The 15,660-nt window shown below is 41.9% G+C and overlaps 1 long non-coding RNA gene across 1 annotated transcript in view; it reads left to right on the forward strand.

Annotated features, from left to right (window-relative positions):
* Positions 1–2,252, forward strand: part of LOC112551692 — a 7,252-nt gene extending 5,000 nt beyond the window's left edge. The window contains exon 3 of the long non-coding RNA XR_003096000.1: positions 937–2,252. This is a non-coding gene — a long non-coding RNA (uncharacterized LOC112551692). The remainder of the gene's footprint in view (positions 1–936) is intronic.
* The last annotated feature ends 13,408 nt before the right edge of the window (positions 2,253–15,660 follow it).

Genomic DNA, 15,660 nt, shown 5'->3' on the forward strand with positions numbered 1-15,660 from the left:
TTCTGTGTGGTTTACTTCAGGATAGCATGTACCTAAAGACCCTGAAGTCATGTGAAAGAGGAGACTTGACCTCAAGACACTATAAAGTTGGCTTGTTTGGTTTTAGCTCGAAAGGTCACTTTTTCTGGAACAGTTCCTGATGGTGTTTTAAACTGATAGTTAGTTACCTTTGATTTGAACTCACATATTTACTAGCATGTGTTCAAACACAGAATTGTTGCAGTTTAACTACCACAACTGGCATACGTGGAACTTTACAGACATAAAACAGATGAGGTCCCTATCTGAAGAGCTTAGCCTAACTAAAAGACAGTGAAAAATGACAACAATGGTGAGAAGTCTGCCAGTTTGTGCGGGGGGAGGGTGAATATGTAGTGTTGAGAAGTATTCTGTCAATTGACACTAATGATGATACTTTTGTTCCTTGTCCCATTTTCATCTCAGTATGGTAATAGTTTTGTTTTTCTTTGCTTGCTTGTTTGTCAGTGCGACATTCCATTGCAGAAGCTTGTCTTTTGAGTTATTTTTCTCTAACTTCTGTTGCTATAGATAATATAAATTCTACATGGCTATAGCAAACAGTTCAACACTAAAAATAAAAAATATTACACATACTCCCCTTGACAGTTTTTCCACTACATTCCACTATTGATTTTATGCTGAAAAACATAAGCCACAATTAATAGAAAATATAAATGAAAGTAGAAATGTTAGGTGTCTGGCACTATTATATTGTCTGACTTAGGAATCTCAGGTCCATCTTTAGTATTTTTTAAATAAATGTTAAGCCCTTGACAAACAGAGCAGGGACAGGCTGCTTGCTTTATTTTATTTTTATTTTTTTGTCTTCCTGTTTATCTATATTAAAGAAGCAAAAAGGAAAAACCTAAATGATATCTGTTGTTTACCAAAAAGGATGAAATATCTTCTTTTTAGGTGTTGAAAGTGAAGCATTGTCAGAAATAGGAATATCAAAAAGGTGATGGAACAACTCGAGAAATTAAATTGCAATCAATCAGGAGGACCAGATGGTATTCATCCGAGAGTTCTAAAGAAACTGAAGACCATTGTAACTAAGCTGCTAACAAAAATATGTAATTTATCATTAAAAACAGCTACTGTACCAGAGGACTGGAGAGTGGCCAAGGTTGTACCCATCTCTTAAAAAGGTGCTAATGATGATCTTGGGAATTACAGACTAGTAAATCTTATTTTAGTACTGAGAAAATATTGAGAGGATCACTAAAAATAGAATTATAAACTACACAGAAAACAGGGAAATCCTGCAAAGTTCCTGTTAAAATGAATAATTCTTCTCTGTTAGAATTATTTGAAAGAATTAATGAAATCATGGATAAAGAAGAATTGGAGGATATGATTGATTTAGTCTTTCCAGAACCTGTGATTAAGTCCCTCATAGGAGGCCACTGGGGAAAAAAATACGGTAACTTCAGAATGACAGTTAGAGTCCTGTTATGAAATAAAAATTGGGTAAAATACAGGAAATAAAAATTAAATAGTAACAATACTTAGAACTTTTCATTTTTAAAGCTATGTAAATATTAACCAATTTCCATAACTTCCTTAGAAGGTAGGAAAGTCTTAGAAGTTCAGTAACTAACTGAAAAGGAGCTGCCAAAGAGTCCATGTCAGGACCAGAGTTTGATTTGATCATTTTATGGGTTCCAGTGCCAGACTCAGACCGTAGATGACATCCTGTCTAGCTGTAATTCATTGGAATAAATGGCCAATTCATAACAGAAAAAGTGGTTAACTACAAAGTACCCCAGTGATCAAAATCAGCATTAAAAATAACTTTATCCAACAAAATGAATTTGTTATTTATAACAACCTTGAAAAGTTTTTAAAGGAAGGTGGCAAAGTTTGTTCCCAACACAATGGTCCAAGTCTGTTCTTTCATACAGGCACAATAATTTTATTGTTTTATATGGGAAAAGTTCATGGGAATATTTGGCCTTTGGTTATATTAAGATTAGGCAAAATTGTGAGAGACTCCAGAACAACCAATGGCAGATGAAAGCAGACAAGCACCAAAGTAGCACATACTGCACATGTTTTGTAGAAACTTTGCAAACTGGTATATTACTAAATAACTCAAGGGACAGATAGGCATCATTTTGGACAACTCACTGAAAAATTATTTTCAACATGCTGTAGAGGTTTAATTTTTTTTAAAGCAAATGAAATGTTAGGATACATTGGATACATGGCATAAGAAAAGAAAATACTATTAAAAATATTACTATGTCATTTTATGAATAGTGCATTTTCATCTTTCACTTTCTTTACTTTCAGTCATTTCATCTTAGAAAAGACATGGTAAAAACAGGAAGAAACAGAAATGCAATAAATGTGATTAAAGAAACGGGTGAGATTTGGCGAGTGGATAGTTGTAAAAGACAAAAACAGTTAATTTAGAAAAACAAAGAGAAGGAGATATATTAGAGATGTATACAATGTTATAGAAGAAGCTACCTGGGTGTTCCTACCTTCCCCATTCCATTATGTAAAAACAACCAGGAAACACATGTAAATGGATCTAAGGAAACGTCTTTTCATTGCAAAAGTGTAGTTAACCTGTGGAATTTACTGCTGCAGGATAACAGAGGGAGCCAGCTCTGGAGCATTTGTTGCTTTTCATTGCATGGTAGAGGGCAAGGGGAGGGAGGAAATAAAGAATAGGAAATAGAAACAGAAATAAAAGGCAATAAAATGAGGAAGACTAGCTCTTTGTTATGTTCTCTAGTTCCAGAATCTACCGATGTTCCTCTACCCAAACCTCATGGCTTGGCATCTGCAGGTTTAGAGAACATGTGTATCAGGTTGAAAGAGGAAGAGTGAGGAAAGACTATCCTATGCAACATGATTTCCTCTAAGCAATTTTGGTTTTCAGGCAGACATCTAAGTGTAGGCTGCTGTAGGTAATATTAATTTTCAATCCTCCTTCTAAACTCTACTCTCAAAAACAGAGTTAAGGTACAGAAAGAGGCAAGAGCAGCCAATGTCCAAGATTGGATCCTTATTCTCCTGCTTACCCTAGGGCTGCAAGGGGTTGGATGTCTTTCTTGCCTTCCTCCCCTCCCCAACCCTTCAGCAGTCTCCATAAGAATGCAAAATGTTTTCCCCTCGGGGAAGAATGCAGTGGAAACTCCATGAGGTTCTCCTCACGGGATTTTTCAGCAGTATTTCCTTCCCCATGCCCACCCCCTTACCCCCCTGCCCCCTCTCTGGGTGAGATAGGAGTGTTTAGTTCTTACTTAGCCTTACAAAAGTATTAGACATTTGTTTAAGTATCGCATCTGCAGCTAGACTCGCTGGAATAAAAATTATAAGGGCTATCAATCCTCATACTTCAGGGCATAAGCTGATCACCAGCTGGGGTCGAAAAGAAATTTCCCTCTGTGGTATAGTACTGCAATTAGGTGCGTTCTGGGGGGTTTATGCCTTCCTCTGAAGCCTCAGGCATTGGCCACTATCAGAGACAGAAAGACACCAGACTAGATGGACCACTGGTCCGTTCCATTATGGCAATTCCTTTGTTCCTAGATCTGGATGTTTCTGTTGTGGAGCTGCACTAGTTTGTCATAATATCATAACCAAGAATTAATTACAATTCTAAAAAATGAAAGAATATTCATTTATTATGCTAGCAATAATACCGTGTAATATAATACAGATAAAAATAATGTCTGCTGCAGAGTAAAAGGAAGTTGAAAGCTTCCAGCACAAGGCGGTTTCTGTTTTCACTTACCCTCAAAAACTCCTCACACCTGAGAGTCAACACCCTTGAGGATAATAAAGTAATTATAATTTTATTTTACTGTATTCTGACACTAAATCGGATCTACTAATGCCTACATAGTTCAAACAAAGCAAAATGCTCAGACAGTTTCACTGCGCAAGGCTGATATTTTTTCATGATCTCAAATTTAAAGTTAATCTGAAAAGGGCATGATGGTCATTGTGAACATACATTAAACACAATTTCCTTTTGTATGAATCCAGTACAAGCAGCCTTTTTGATAGGACTAAAAAAAAAAAAAAAATAGCTGCTTTATGCTGTCATTTTTTTCTAAAGCAACTCTCCAAGATGATTGCAAGAGTACATTAAAGGCTTGCATTTTTGAAGTTAGTCAGTTGTCAAAGTGATTTTGAGGGTTGACAATCACATTTAAGACAAATATAGAGATTTGAAAGACATGCTTGCAAGCAATCCCATATTCTGTGCAAAGATTTAGTTTAGAAACGCATCCAGTTCAAGGGTTAAATGAAAGCTAAAGCAATCACTTCAACCATGTTTCTGAAGAAAATAAAACAGCTTGATATAAGCTAAATGAAGGGGGTCTGTGACTTAAAAGGAATGGACAGATAGAGAAAAAGGTCAGAAGATTAAATTTTCCCTAAGGGAAAAGTCATTCTTTGGAATCATTAACCTCCTTCTAGGTCACTACTGAAAAAAAACAGCAGGAAATCCTACTGCTCCTAGAAAGATGGGTGCATCACATACCGCCCACTGACCTGGCAACTATACGGCAGACATAATTGTGTTCACAAATTCTCCTTCAGGCATGCTTGTTTTTAGTATCCCTGTTTTAAAGCAATATGATCTTTTAGTTCAGTTGTGAACTATATCCATAATGGTTTTATTCTGGGTGGCTTTTTTTAAGTGTATAATTAAATTCCATTTGTTTTAAAAGATAGAATTCTACAAAATCTAGAAATGTAGCTTCTAGGGATACGTCTAATCCATAACCCACTTTTTGTTAAGTTTAAAACTAATAATGATTTTAATGAGATTTTGCAATTAAATTATATTAGGCTTGAAACAACAATATTTTTCAATATAATATGGTTTTTGATTGCTAAAAAAACTCACATAAAAATATACATGTATTTTTATCTTTGGTGACCTAATCCTGCCATCAATAAAATCAGTCAGGGGGTCAGTATGACCTTGAATAGGTGAGAGATTGGGCCCAAAGTATAAAATACAATCTTTAATAAAATAAGGACTAGATTAATAAGAACTATGGAAGGCATATTCAGTAGCCTGATTCAACCAACCTTTATTTGTATCATTAGACCTCATTCACCAATGTGTTCTCATTAACTTCAAGGAGAGTAAGGGTTTGCATGATCAAGCTTGGGTAATAATCCTTAAGTAATTCATATCACACCATATCACAAATAAGAACCTGCACTTTTAGAAAATGTTTCATATTTTTTCCTTGCTCCCAATAGAACCAGTGCCACCAACCACCATCCAAATAAATGTAGATTTGAATGCACGCTGTCTTTAAATGAAGCCCCTCATCTTGTGATAAGAGTCATGCAGGTAGTCATCTTTGCCCCTGTGAAGCATATTGATTTCACTGGACTTCTAGGCAAGCAAAGAAACTCACCTGCCTGTTGCAAGATCAAAGGCTTACTTTTCAGAATTCTAAATTCAGAGAAGTAACCTCACATCTGTCACAGAAATATTTTTGCCTCTTTATTCATCAAAATAAAAAAAGCAAACTGAGACATGAAAATAAACTTTGAAAACTCAAAAGTACTTTGCAAAGCATAATACATGAGAAAATTGGGACATCTGTTAAAAGCCTCAAATTGCACAACTGCTGACTGTAGGTGGGGCAACAAGTTTTCTAAATCTGATGTGTACTGCCATTAATTTTATTCATGTATGAAAATGAAAGACAAAAAGAAAATGAAATTATCACACCTAATTTGCTAAGCCTGAAGTGAAAGGTGCTTTGGTTAACTTTAATGTCTAGTTCTATGCATTCTTTTTTTAAAAAGTACTTTTCAAATGCAGGCAAGATCTTACAAGATTTTAGAAGACAACTTAACAATCACATGAACCCCAGAGAATAAAGGCAAACTATAGTAGCTAAGAGAAAGAAAAATAAAATGCAGCTTGTGAAAAATGAACACCTTTTTCCGAAGCCTGGGCAAGGGCTAAATTCTACTGAACTCACACCCTCCAAAATAATTATGTTGTTACCCAGGTTCATGCAGTGACTGAGTAGCCAATAAAGAAGACTTTCCAACTGAATGTAAGCAAATGTAAATTGGATGCACAGGTAACAATTTCCTGATATTTGTATGGCAAGAAAAAGAATTGTATGGCTTACTTATCTTCTAGCCTAAATGTATTTCTGAAGCAAGAAATCAAAAACACATCACAAAGCTTACAACTAGACTAAACATACTAACTCTGCTGATATTAGAAACTGTCAAGAGACTGTCAGGCTCAAGGAGCTGGAGCTTCTGACAATAATTTTCCTCCTTCCAAAACATACCTTTCTATGATGCTAAGAATTAGTAAGAAATATTCCAATGTGGTTGCAGCTGCTTAAAGACTACCCTGAATTCTATGCAAACATCCTCCTAAAGTGGGGTGTCCAAGAAGTGCTGAAGCAAGGATCTCACCTGAGAACTAAATTGTGATATTTACTGTGGTATTGTGCAAAATTTATCTGAAAGGGGGTCCCTACTAAGTCACTAACATTTCCTTTTGCCAGTCACCCATCTTTTCTCTCTTTCTTTTCCCCACTGAAATATCATACAAAATAAACCAAACAAAAAGCTGCATAGTTAAAGAAATCTTTAGTGCACAGTTTTCTGTGTCCAAAGGTCTTCCAAAATGCTAAAGCTTCACAAGTTTATGTCTGCCTGCCTAGCTCTTTTATTGAGAGATTTTTTTTTGTCAACGCCATTCTTTAGTATACCTCTCCACTTTCATTCAGGAAAATATTGGCAAAACCTTTTCTTTTGATTAATTTCTACACCTGGTCTTTTCTTTTAGTTCCTTTGAATTACTGTCATCAGTTTCAACTCTGAAGATCTTATTTTGCAAGACAATAAGGCCCTCTTAAACACTTTGTAAAGGCAGCCTGCAGATGCCATATTTACCTTTCCCACCCCCCTTCCTCTGCCCCTCAGAAAAGCTTTCCAAATTCAAATTCTTAATTTCACTGAAATTAAGAAACATGTCTCTATTTTTCTTGAACTTTCAGATGTTACCAGGTACATCTAAAATAGGTGATCACTTCCACTCAAAGTATCAACTGTCAAATCCAACAATTCAACAGGTACACGCAATGCATACACAGACACAGGAAAACAAGACCACTAACCCACTCAAATTCGTTTTTGTACTGATTTGTCCCTCTCCATGTGAAACAATGTGAAAGGTGAATCATTATGAGGAAGCTGATGTGAGAATTCCCTTGCTGAGCTTCCCTGCCAGCATTGCAGGGGACAGGAGACCTGGGTTTGACTCACGGCTTTAAAGGCTGTGGGATTTGCCCCCAAACCTGGCAGATCCATGGAGTGCCATGACCTTTCCCCCTGGCTCCTAGGCAGGTCAGCTCCATTGTTCCCTAGGGGAAGGTTTCATAGAAAAGCCAAGGGCTGAATCAACATATGTAATAACTTCTGTGGTGCTTGTAGGGGAATACATTCTCCCCTGTCCTGTGTCTGACCCACTCCCTTTTCCTTCCTGGCTCTCCCAGCTCCACCCTCATTCCTGCGTGAACTTTGCATCACGCAGCAAGTCCTCTGTGGGATGTCTGGAAATTCTAGGGCTCCCCACTCTCTGAAGGTATGTTCGGGAGGGATTTGAATAAATCCAGCCTACTTGTCTTTCTGTTAGAAAATATGTTGATAAATCTATATAAATATTAAACCCCAGTAACATCATCAGCTTATTATATCAACTAACATCAACTTATTATACATAAGCAATATTCTAAAAGGTGCAAAGTGGACCCTCCAAAATTAAAAAATGCCCTATTTGAGGTTGCCTGTTCAACCTTAATTCAGACTCCTTACATATTGTCTTTAATTAGAAGACAGCCTTTACCAAATGAGCTACTATTCAATATTATTATAATCCTTGTTGTGTTTTCGTCTGGCACTCTTCACTACCATATTTGAATATTTCCATGCCACCAATGCGAGAAGAGAGGGTAGCATTATTCCCATTTTATAGAGAGGAACTTCAGCAAAGAGAGATTAACTAAGGTAAAATATATGCTCTAATTTTGGTCTCTTTCCACCCAATGTTTTAAAGTATTTAGCATTACATGGCACCTTCTATGTTCAAAGTGCAGTTCCCATTGACTTTTGTTGTAACTCTGAGTTCTCAACACTCCTGTAAATCAGAATATGGGAGCATCAACTCAGACACTTACAAAAGGAAGGTGACATAATTAGTGACTGTTTACAACAAAGGTGGTTTAATTACCTTGCATGGCACAGAGACAGAGGCAGAGATAAAATCAGGGCAGCATTTAACTGGCTCACCTGAAAAATGTCTCATCTTCCAGCAAGCAGTCTACTGCCTCATTCACTGACTTTCTGTCCCAGCTCCTGCAACAAACACAACAGGGGTCTACTATATGGCCCCAGCTGATTCTCAAAAGAAGTTAATCCTTTGTACTAAATGAGACAGGGCTCCTAAGGAAAAAAAATAGGATACAAGCAGTAGCATAGAAAAGCAAGGGTGGCTTGAGCATCAGTCAGCAGCCTCCAACTAGGGGGTGTCGTGGGGAGGGAGGAAGGAAAGGGCACATAGCCCTCCTTGGTTCCTTGTCCCAGCATTCCCCTGGCACTGAATCCCAGTCCCATTTGGGCTGGTCCCAATCTCTTATCCTTACCAGTTCAAGTCTCGTTCTTAGGCCTCACCATCCAAACTCCAGTGTTTTGCCCATCCCACCTTCCAGTCCAATCTTCAACCCCTGAATTCCTCATGCTAATCCTAGTCTTATTGTCCAACCACATGATAAACTCAGCCTCTAGATACTGCTGTATTCCCAGTCCCAGTCTCCTCAGATTCCTCATTCCCAGCATCTACATCCAGTCCCAACCTTCTGCCAGCACCTTGCTGTCTTCTCAGTTTATGTGTCTGGGACCATAAGAAAACCAAAACCTGGGAATAGCAACTGAAAATCCTGTCTAACACCGTATCCCTGGGGCTGGAGCACACGCAGCACAGACAGAACCTTTGGAGAATTTACCTGTCACACTCTGAGCAAGTATCAACTGAGCATATGTTAATGGAGATTTTTTCAAAGGCTTATAACTTGGCCTAATTTGACCTGCTTTTTTATAATAACCAGAAAATCATAATTGTGAGACTGGGATGGCTTCATTCCTCTTCCAGATTACATGCCCCTGCTCCACCACATATGAAGGTGTTGGCACTTCTCAGAATGGCTGCTAAAATATTTTTAACATGAGTAAAATAACATGTTTTCCTTTATTCTCTTTCTTGGAAATTACTGAATTATTTTTGCTAAAATAAACCCCCCAAAAACAAATCTGAGGCAAATACTTGGTATGGGAATTCTGAGCCTCAGCCCTTAACATTTTTCACATACATAAGCAACTGGAAACAGAATTTGATAATGGGAAGTGTCAAGCTTTAAGTATGGGTGGCACTTCCACCTTTACCTATAATATAGATGGGATTAGATGCCTGAATCTGTTCCCAATGAAGTCTGAATTAAACCCATTAAATTAAACGGGAGTAGGAGAAAGCCCATATTTTTGTCAGGTTGATACATTTGCATGGGTTTCCTATCTTAAAAAAAAATCCTATCATCTATCATGAAGATTTATCTATTTGCTAGTATTGGTGAGCAATGCATAAATAATTTGTTGACAATATTGAATTGATGATACCTGATTACGGCAGCTGATTGCATCTTATATAAGAAAAACTTAATAAATAAACATTGAAAATTGTAATTACAAAAATGAGTCAGCTACAGAGAAAGTAACACAGAGGCAAAAACCCCTTTCAGAGTAAAATGTTTTCCAATTTGTTTCCAATGCTTTGCAGATGTGTGTGGGGCAAGTAGGAGGCTAATATATCTCACTTTAGCAGTACTAATTGTTTGCATTATCACAATAATCAAATGCAACCATATTAATCTCTGTGGTTATTAACTTGATTTTTACACATTAAGATTTAGATTTAATCCCCTGGGACCATCTATTAATGCTTTTAAAGTTGAAGGGTTTCAACAGTTTTAAGTTTTTCCCCCCCCCTCTTTTAGCTGCAGGCAGTAAAATTTGAACGTGTGTGGAGTTTTGTATTTTGCATTCCTGTGGGATTTTCAGAGACACTGCTGTCAAGGACCATGAATCATGTTAATACATAGCAACCTCTACAGCTATTAAAATGTCTGCAATAATGTGATTATTTTAAAACAGAAAAACTAATATCATATGTATTACTTAAAGATCAACCATTTTTTTAAGTCACTGGAAAGGACTGCATTTGGGGAAAAATGAAAATGTTTATGGGAACAGCTAAAAATGTGAAATGTCTAATCTACTGAGAAGGAAAACTTCAGCTCCTTTTACAAAATACATCCTTACTGAGCTTATAGTCAATGAAGCATAAAAATGGCAAAAAAATCAGGATCAATAAGCATGAAAAGCTATTTTATTTTTGTTTAGGCAAGTTGTAGTGACACTGACCTGCTGGAATAGTATCCAGTTTTATGCTTTCATGGTCACAGAATGATGACATCCAAGCAGAAAACTGGGCATGGGCATGTTTTGATGAGCTGTCAACCTGGAATTTGGAGCTTGTAGAAAGTACTGCCATGGATTGGTTAAAGGCTCAATTTTCAGAGTAAACTTAGTGAATACATCAATTACAAGTTACATAAACAAGAAAACATAGTTAAGTGACCTCACTAAAGGAAATGAGTGTGCTCTGTGTGTGTTTGAGTGTGTGAGCTGTGGTCTTTAAATATTAACTCAGAAGGCTGTAAGAGTAATATACTGTCCTGAAGGGAAATGGCAGTTTCTCAGATCATGCGCATTGATTGAAGTTGATTGTGCACATTGCTTTTTGTGGCATCATGCATCCAGAAACTAGCTGTGACTCCAGAAAGCCATACTGAATATCTGCATAAGGTAAAACAGATCCAGTCAGCAATATCTGTGTTGTTCACTGCAGTAAATATCTCCAAGATTAGCTAGGGTTGGCTAGGCAGGCAGTTATCGAAAGCATGCCTAAGTATTGGACCCACTGCAGTGTATCTGTATGCATGACCGTCATTTCTGGAGATACTCCAAGGTACTCAGGATTCTGCACCTCATTTCCATAGCACAGAGAGCAGCAGCAAGCACCACCCCAAACCCTGAGTGAATCTGTAGATAGAAACTATAGAATTTAGAACATGAGTAAGAAAGTTACAATACAAATGTTATCTAGTTTTACAATATATTAATTGTAATTTATTTAATCCAGATTATCTCCCTGGAAACTGATTTAATGATAGCAAGTAAGGAGGACCACAATCTATGCGTACAATCATGGTCACAGGTAGGAATTAACTAGTGCCAAGTAGCTGAGTTGTCATTTGTAAGGCATTAAGCAGGTTTCAGTCTCTAAACTCTGGTCTTTTAATACTACAGTTGCCAAACTTTATATGGTACTGGGTACTCAGAAGGATTTTGTACAAAGGTAGATGAGTTCCAGCGATCTCAGACAAATTGCTTAGCATTTTGGCTGTGTTCAGACATTATACTTAGACTCATCCAAGTGATCAGAAATCAATCTAAACCTGTAACTGTACAGAAGTTCAGCACACATAGACTAGTCTAAGAATGGCACAAGAAGTCTAAGAGAGACCTGGTTTGAGGTACACTCAATGAGATTGAGATTGAGCACCAAACCTCTGTACTGATTCTCTATTGATTCAAGTTAGATTGCTGTCCTGAAGCACCCCAGGCTCCTTTGTGACCCCTAGTACCCAGTGATGTACCATGGGTCTCTGGTGCCCAGGGGCCAATGCTTGCATTTGTACCCTGCCACCCCATCCTTCTTGTAGCAATACTTAAAGTCACGTTGCATGATAAGAACTCTGAAGGGCCTGGCTGGGGCCATGGCCCCCTTCACCCCCCACCCACATCGGTCCACCACTGCCAATACCCTCCCTTGCAGGGAGGTGCATTAGCACTTGGCTTGTTCTCAGGTGCTCCAGATGAGTGCTCAGTGGGCCCTGCCTTTAAGACTTCCCAAAGCCAAGCCTACACAGCCCCTCTCCCTAGCCTCACCTCCTGCCTCTGGCTATCTGTTAGCTACAAGCGGGCAGGGGAGGAAGGGAGGCATCTGTGTCCCGTGCATGAGCCCCAGGACCTGGGCACCCGAGTCCCCCATTCTTGAGCCCCAAGGACCCCATCTCTGGCTCCTGCACACCCAGCCAGGGACCCCCCCCATGCCCCCATGTATGGGTACAGCCCCACAGACTCTGACCCTAGCTTTTGCATACCCAGTCAGGGACCCCCATGTCCTCGCACTTGGGCACAGCCCCACAGACTCTGACCCTGGCACCCACACACCCAGCCAGAAATCCCCATGCTCTTGTGCTTGGGCACAGCCCCATGAATCCCAACCTTGGCTCCCACACACCATATCTCAGAAGTCAGAGCCCAGCATTGACTCTCCTCTCCTCCCTTCCCCTGAGCAGGAGCCAGTACAGGTGGCTCACCTCTGGTGGGTTGGGGTGGCAGGGAAAGAACATTGGGACTGGGCCTGTATGGAGGCATCCCTGTGACATCTGTGGCTTGGTCACTGCTAGCAGATACCTGGGCCATGTGCACCTTAGGTGCTGAAAGGCTTTTTTGACCTGCAGCTACAAATTCTCAGACTACTGGGGGGTGGGGGCAGGGTGCTGAAGTAAGCAGTTGGATGCCTCTGAAAACTTCAGCAGCAGGTGGGGCATAGCCACCATGTTGCAAGTAGAGGACACTGGAAATGTCCAGGCTGGAGCATGGGGCATTGCCAGAATCACAAGGTATCTTCTGGAAGCCCCTGGAAAGTTCAAGTGGAGTTGGCTTGATTAGTGGAGCTCCAGTCACACTGGAGCAGGGGCCACAACCAGCTGCAGTAAGAGGGAGAGTCACGTGCTGGGACCCACACCTATGTACATCCACCACTCCTTCTATCCATCCACCCTTCCATCCTTCCATCCACCCTTCCAGCCTTCGTTCCATCCTTCCATACTTCCACCCACTCCCCTCACCCACCCATGGATGCCAAGACCCCATGGTCATGGCAGCAAACCCTGAATGAACTCATCCCATCCTCCTCCTGGGAAGATGAGGGATCTTGTCACCATCTGAAGTGAGAAGGAGATCTAGCACCAGCTCCAAAAAAGGCACCAAAATAGGGATGTATTCAAGCACATTGCCCAGCAGATGCAGGTGTGGGGCCACAATAGGGACTGTGTGCAGTGTTGCACCAAGACTAAATGGATAAAGATCCACTATACACGTGTGGATGATGCCAACAAAATGTCCAGGGATATGAGGCAGATCATGCCCTTCTATGAGGATCTGTCCCACTTCATCATCATGGACAGGGCTGTTGAGACCCTGCACACCTAGGGCACCACTGGGGAGCAGGACGAGTTGCTTGCCGGGACCCCGTCAAAGGAGGAGGTACAGGGAGGCCCCAGGATCATGGGAAAACTAAAGCAGGCCCCCAGGGGTCAAAGGGCAAGAGGTCAGCTGAGGGTGATGGCTCATGTTGGCAATGTGTAGGGGGTGCACACAGATGCACATGCACTCCCTGAGATTGGCAGTGCACCCCCTGAAAGAAGTGCAGCTGATGCTGCTGGCGGCACCTGTGGGTGGTTGCCGCTTGCCACCCTCCCCCTTGCCGCTGACACGGCCAGTGGTGTCTGCGGGAACTCCTCACTCACCGCCACCTCATCCCTGCCGCTACTACCACCACCACCACCTCCTGTGGGTAGTCACGTGCCCCCCTGCCTCCAGGAGCATGCATTGTTCATGATGGACCCTAAAGAGTCTGCCCATACACCTGAAGCTGGACTTGAGCTCCCTTGACATCTTCTTGGGCATGGTCAAGAGTAGGGAACATGGCATGCTGGAGCAGTGGGAAAACTCTGACAGCACAGGAATTTAAACTCAGAACCTAAAATCCAAGTCTGTGCCCTCTACCTTGCGGGAACCTCCCCATCTTGGTCCTTCACCCTGTCAGCTGTGACCAAACATGTGGGCCCCAGGACCCCATTCCCAACACAGCTGCCACAGATATTCCAGATCCACTGATCCGACACCTTGCTGCTCCCCTTCCAGATGCAAAGAGCACCCCCCAGCCTCCCCCACTTACAGCGCAGTGGCCACTGCTGCAGCATGACCTGGAGGACCCACAGCCAGCCCTCCCCACTATAACAGCAGAGGCTCCCATTACTTTAAGGAAGAAGCAGCAGCAGGGAGGTCCCCCAAGTGTCTGGGGGAAGGCTGTTCATTAGGGACTGGCTGCAAGGGAATGGGCAGCCAGAGACCTAGAAGCTGCGAATGCCTGGTGTTGGTCTACCTGCACAGCAGTAGGCCTGTAGGGCAGAGCCCTACGGGCAGAGCAGCTTATGGCTGCTGAGTTGCAGCCATAAGCTGTTCAGAAGTAGAGAAGAACAGCTGTGCTAAGCTTAAGGCCCCTGACTCAAGAGGGGCCAAGCTCTGGGGAGTGGAAAAGCCAGGACCGGGAAACAGGAAGGGGGAAGACTGTTGCTCTGAAGGAGCTTTTAGCAGGGAGGAGCTGCCTGAGAGAAGCTGGCAGGCACTAAGTGCCCTGGAGACAGGGAGGCGAGAGCCCTGTGGGTGGATGTCTGGACAAATAATTGTTCATCCCTGAGTAGGTGGGATGGTTTTGGTGAAGCTGTTTTGTTTTGTTTGCTTAAATTTACTACTGGTGGACTGGGAGTCACTATAAGGGATCATGCAGGGACTACAGTGGGGCACCTGAGGGGTGTGCTTAGGTTATGCCACAGGGGTGCCTGAAGGGATGTTCTGAGAGCTTGAGCCTGCCAGAGGCAGGGGTGGAAACCACAGGAGTGCCTGAAGGGCATGCGAATGTTTTGAGCCCTTCCAGGGTCTGGGCTCAAGACACAAGCAGGCAGAAACCAAAAAGGTCAAACCCTGAGATAGGAAAAGTGAGTGAGGCAGCCTAAGGCTGGGAAGGACAGGGCTGGCACCGGAGAAGGGCTAGAATAATGAGACAGGTGTCTGAAGCTTGAGAGGGGCAAAAACCAGGGGCCAGAGGCCCAGAGCCTGAGAGGAGCAGGAGAAGGGCTGGTGCCCATACGTGAAGGCCTGATGTAGTGGGCTTAGGCTAACAGGCCCAGCTAAAGAGAAAGGGTGGGAGCCAGGAAGGCTACTCGTACTGGGAGCAAGGTGTCTCACTGTGATGACTAACCAGTAACATCTGTAAGGCATGGACATGGCTGTAGGACTGGTCAGAGGCCACAAATGCAACCCTAAGGCAACTGGTGCATTAGAGCACGGAAGGTGCAGGGAGGGCCTCACCAGTGCCTGAGGGGCAAGACAGGGTCTAGAGGGACCCAGTGACTGATAACAAGACAAGGGCTTGCTTGGGGACCCTGGGGCAGCTTCCCTTTTCATAACCAAATAATACCAACTAAAGCAGGGGTGGGCAAAATGCAGCCCGGGGGCCGGATGTGGCCCGCCAGGCCATTCTATCCGGCCCGCGGGGTCCCTAAAAAATTTAGAAAATCAATATTTATCTGCCCCTGGCTGCCTGTCATGTGGCCCTCAATGGCTTGCCAAAACTCAGTAAGCAGCCCTCCA

Source organism: Alligator sinensis, unplaced genomic scaffold (assembly GCF_000455745.1).
Source record: "Alligator sinensis unplaced genomic scaffold, ASM45574v1 scaffold117_1, whole genome shotgun sequence".
NCBI classification, from domain to species: Eukaryota; Metazoa; Chordata; order Crocodylia; family Alligatoridae; genus Alligator; species Alligator sinensis.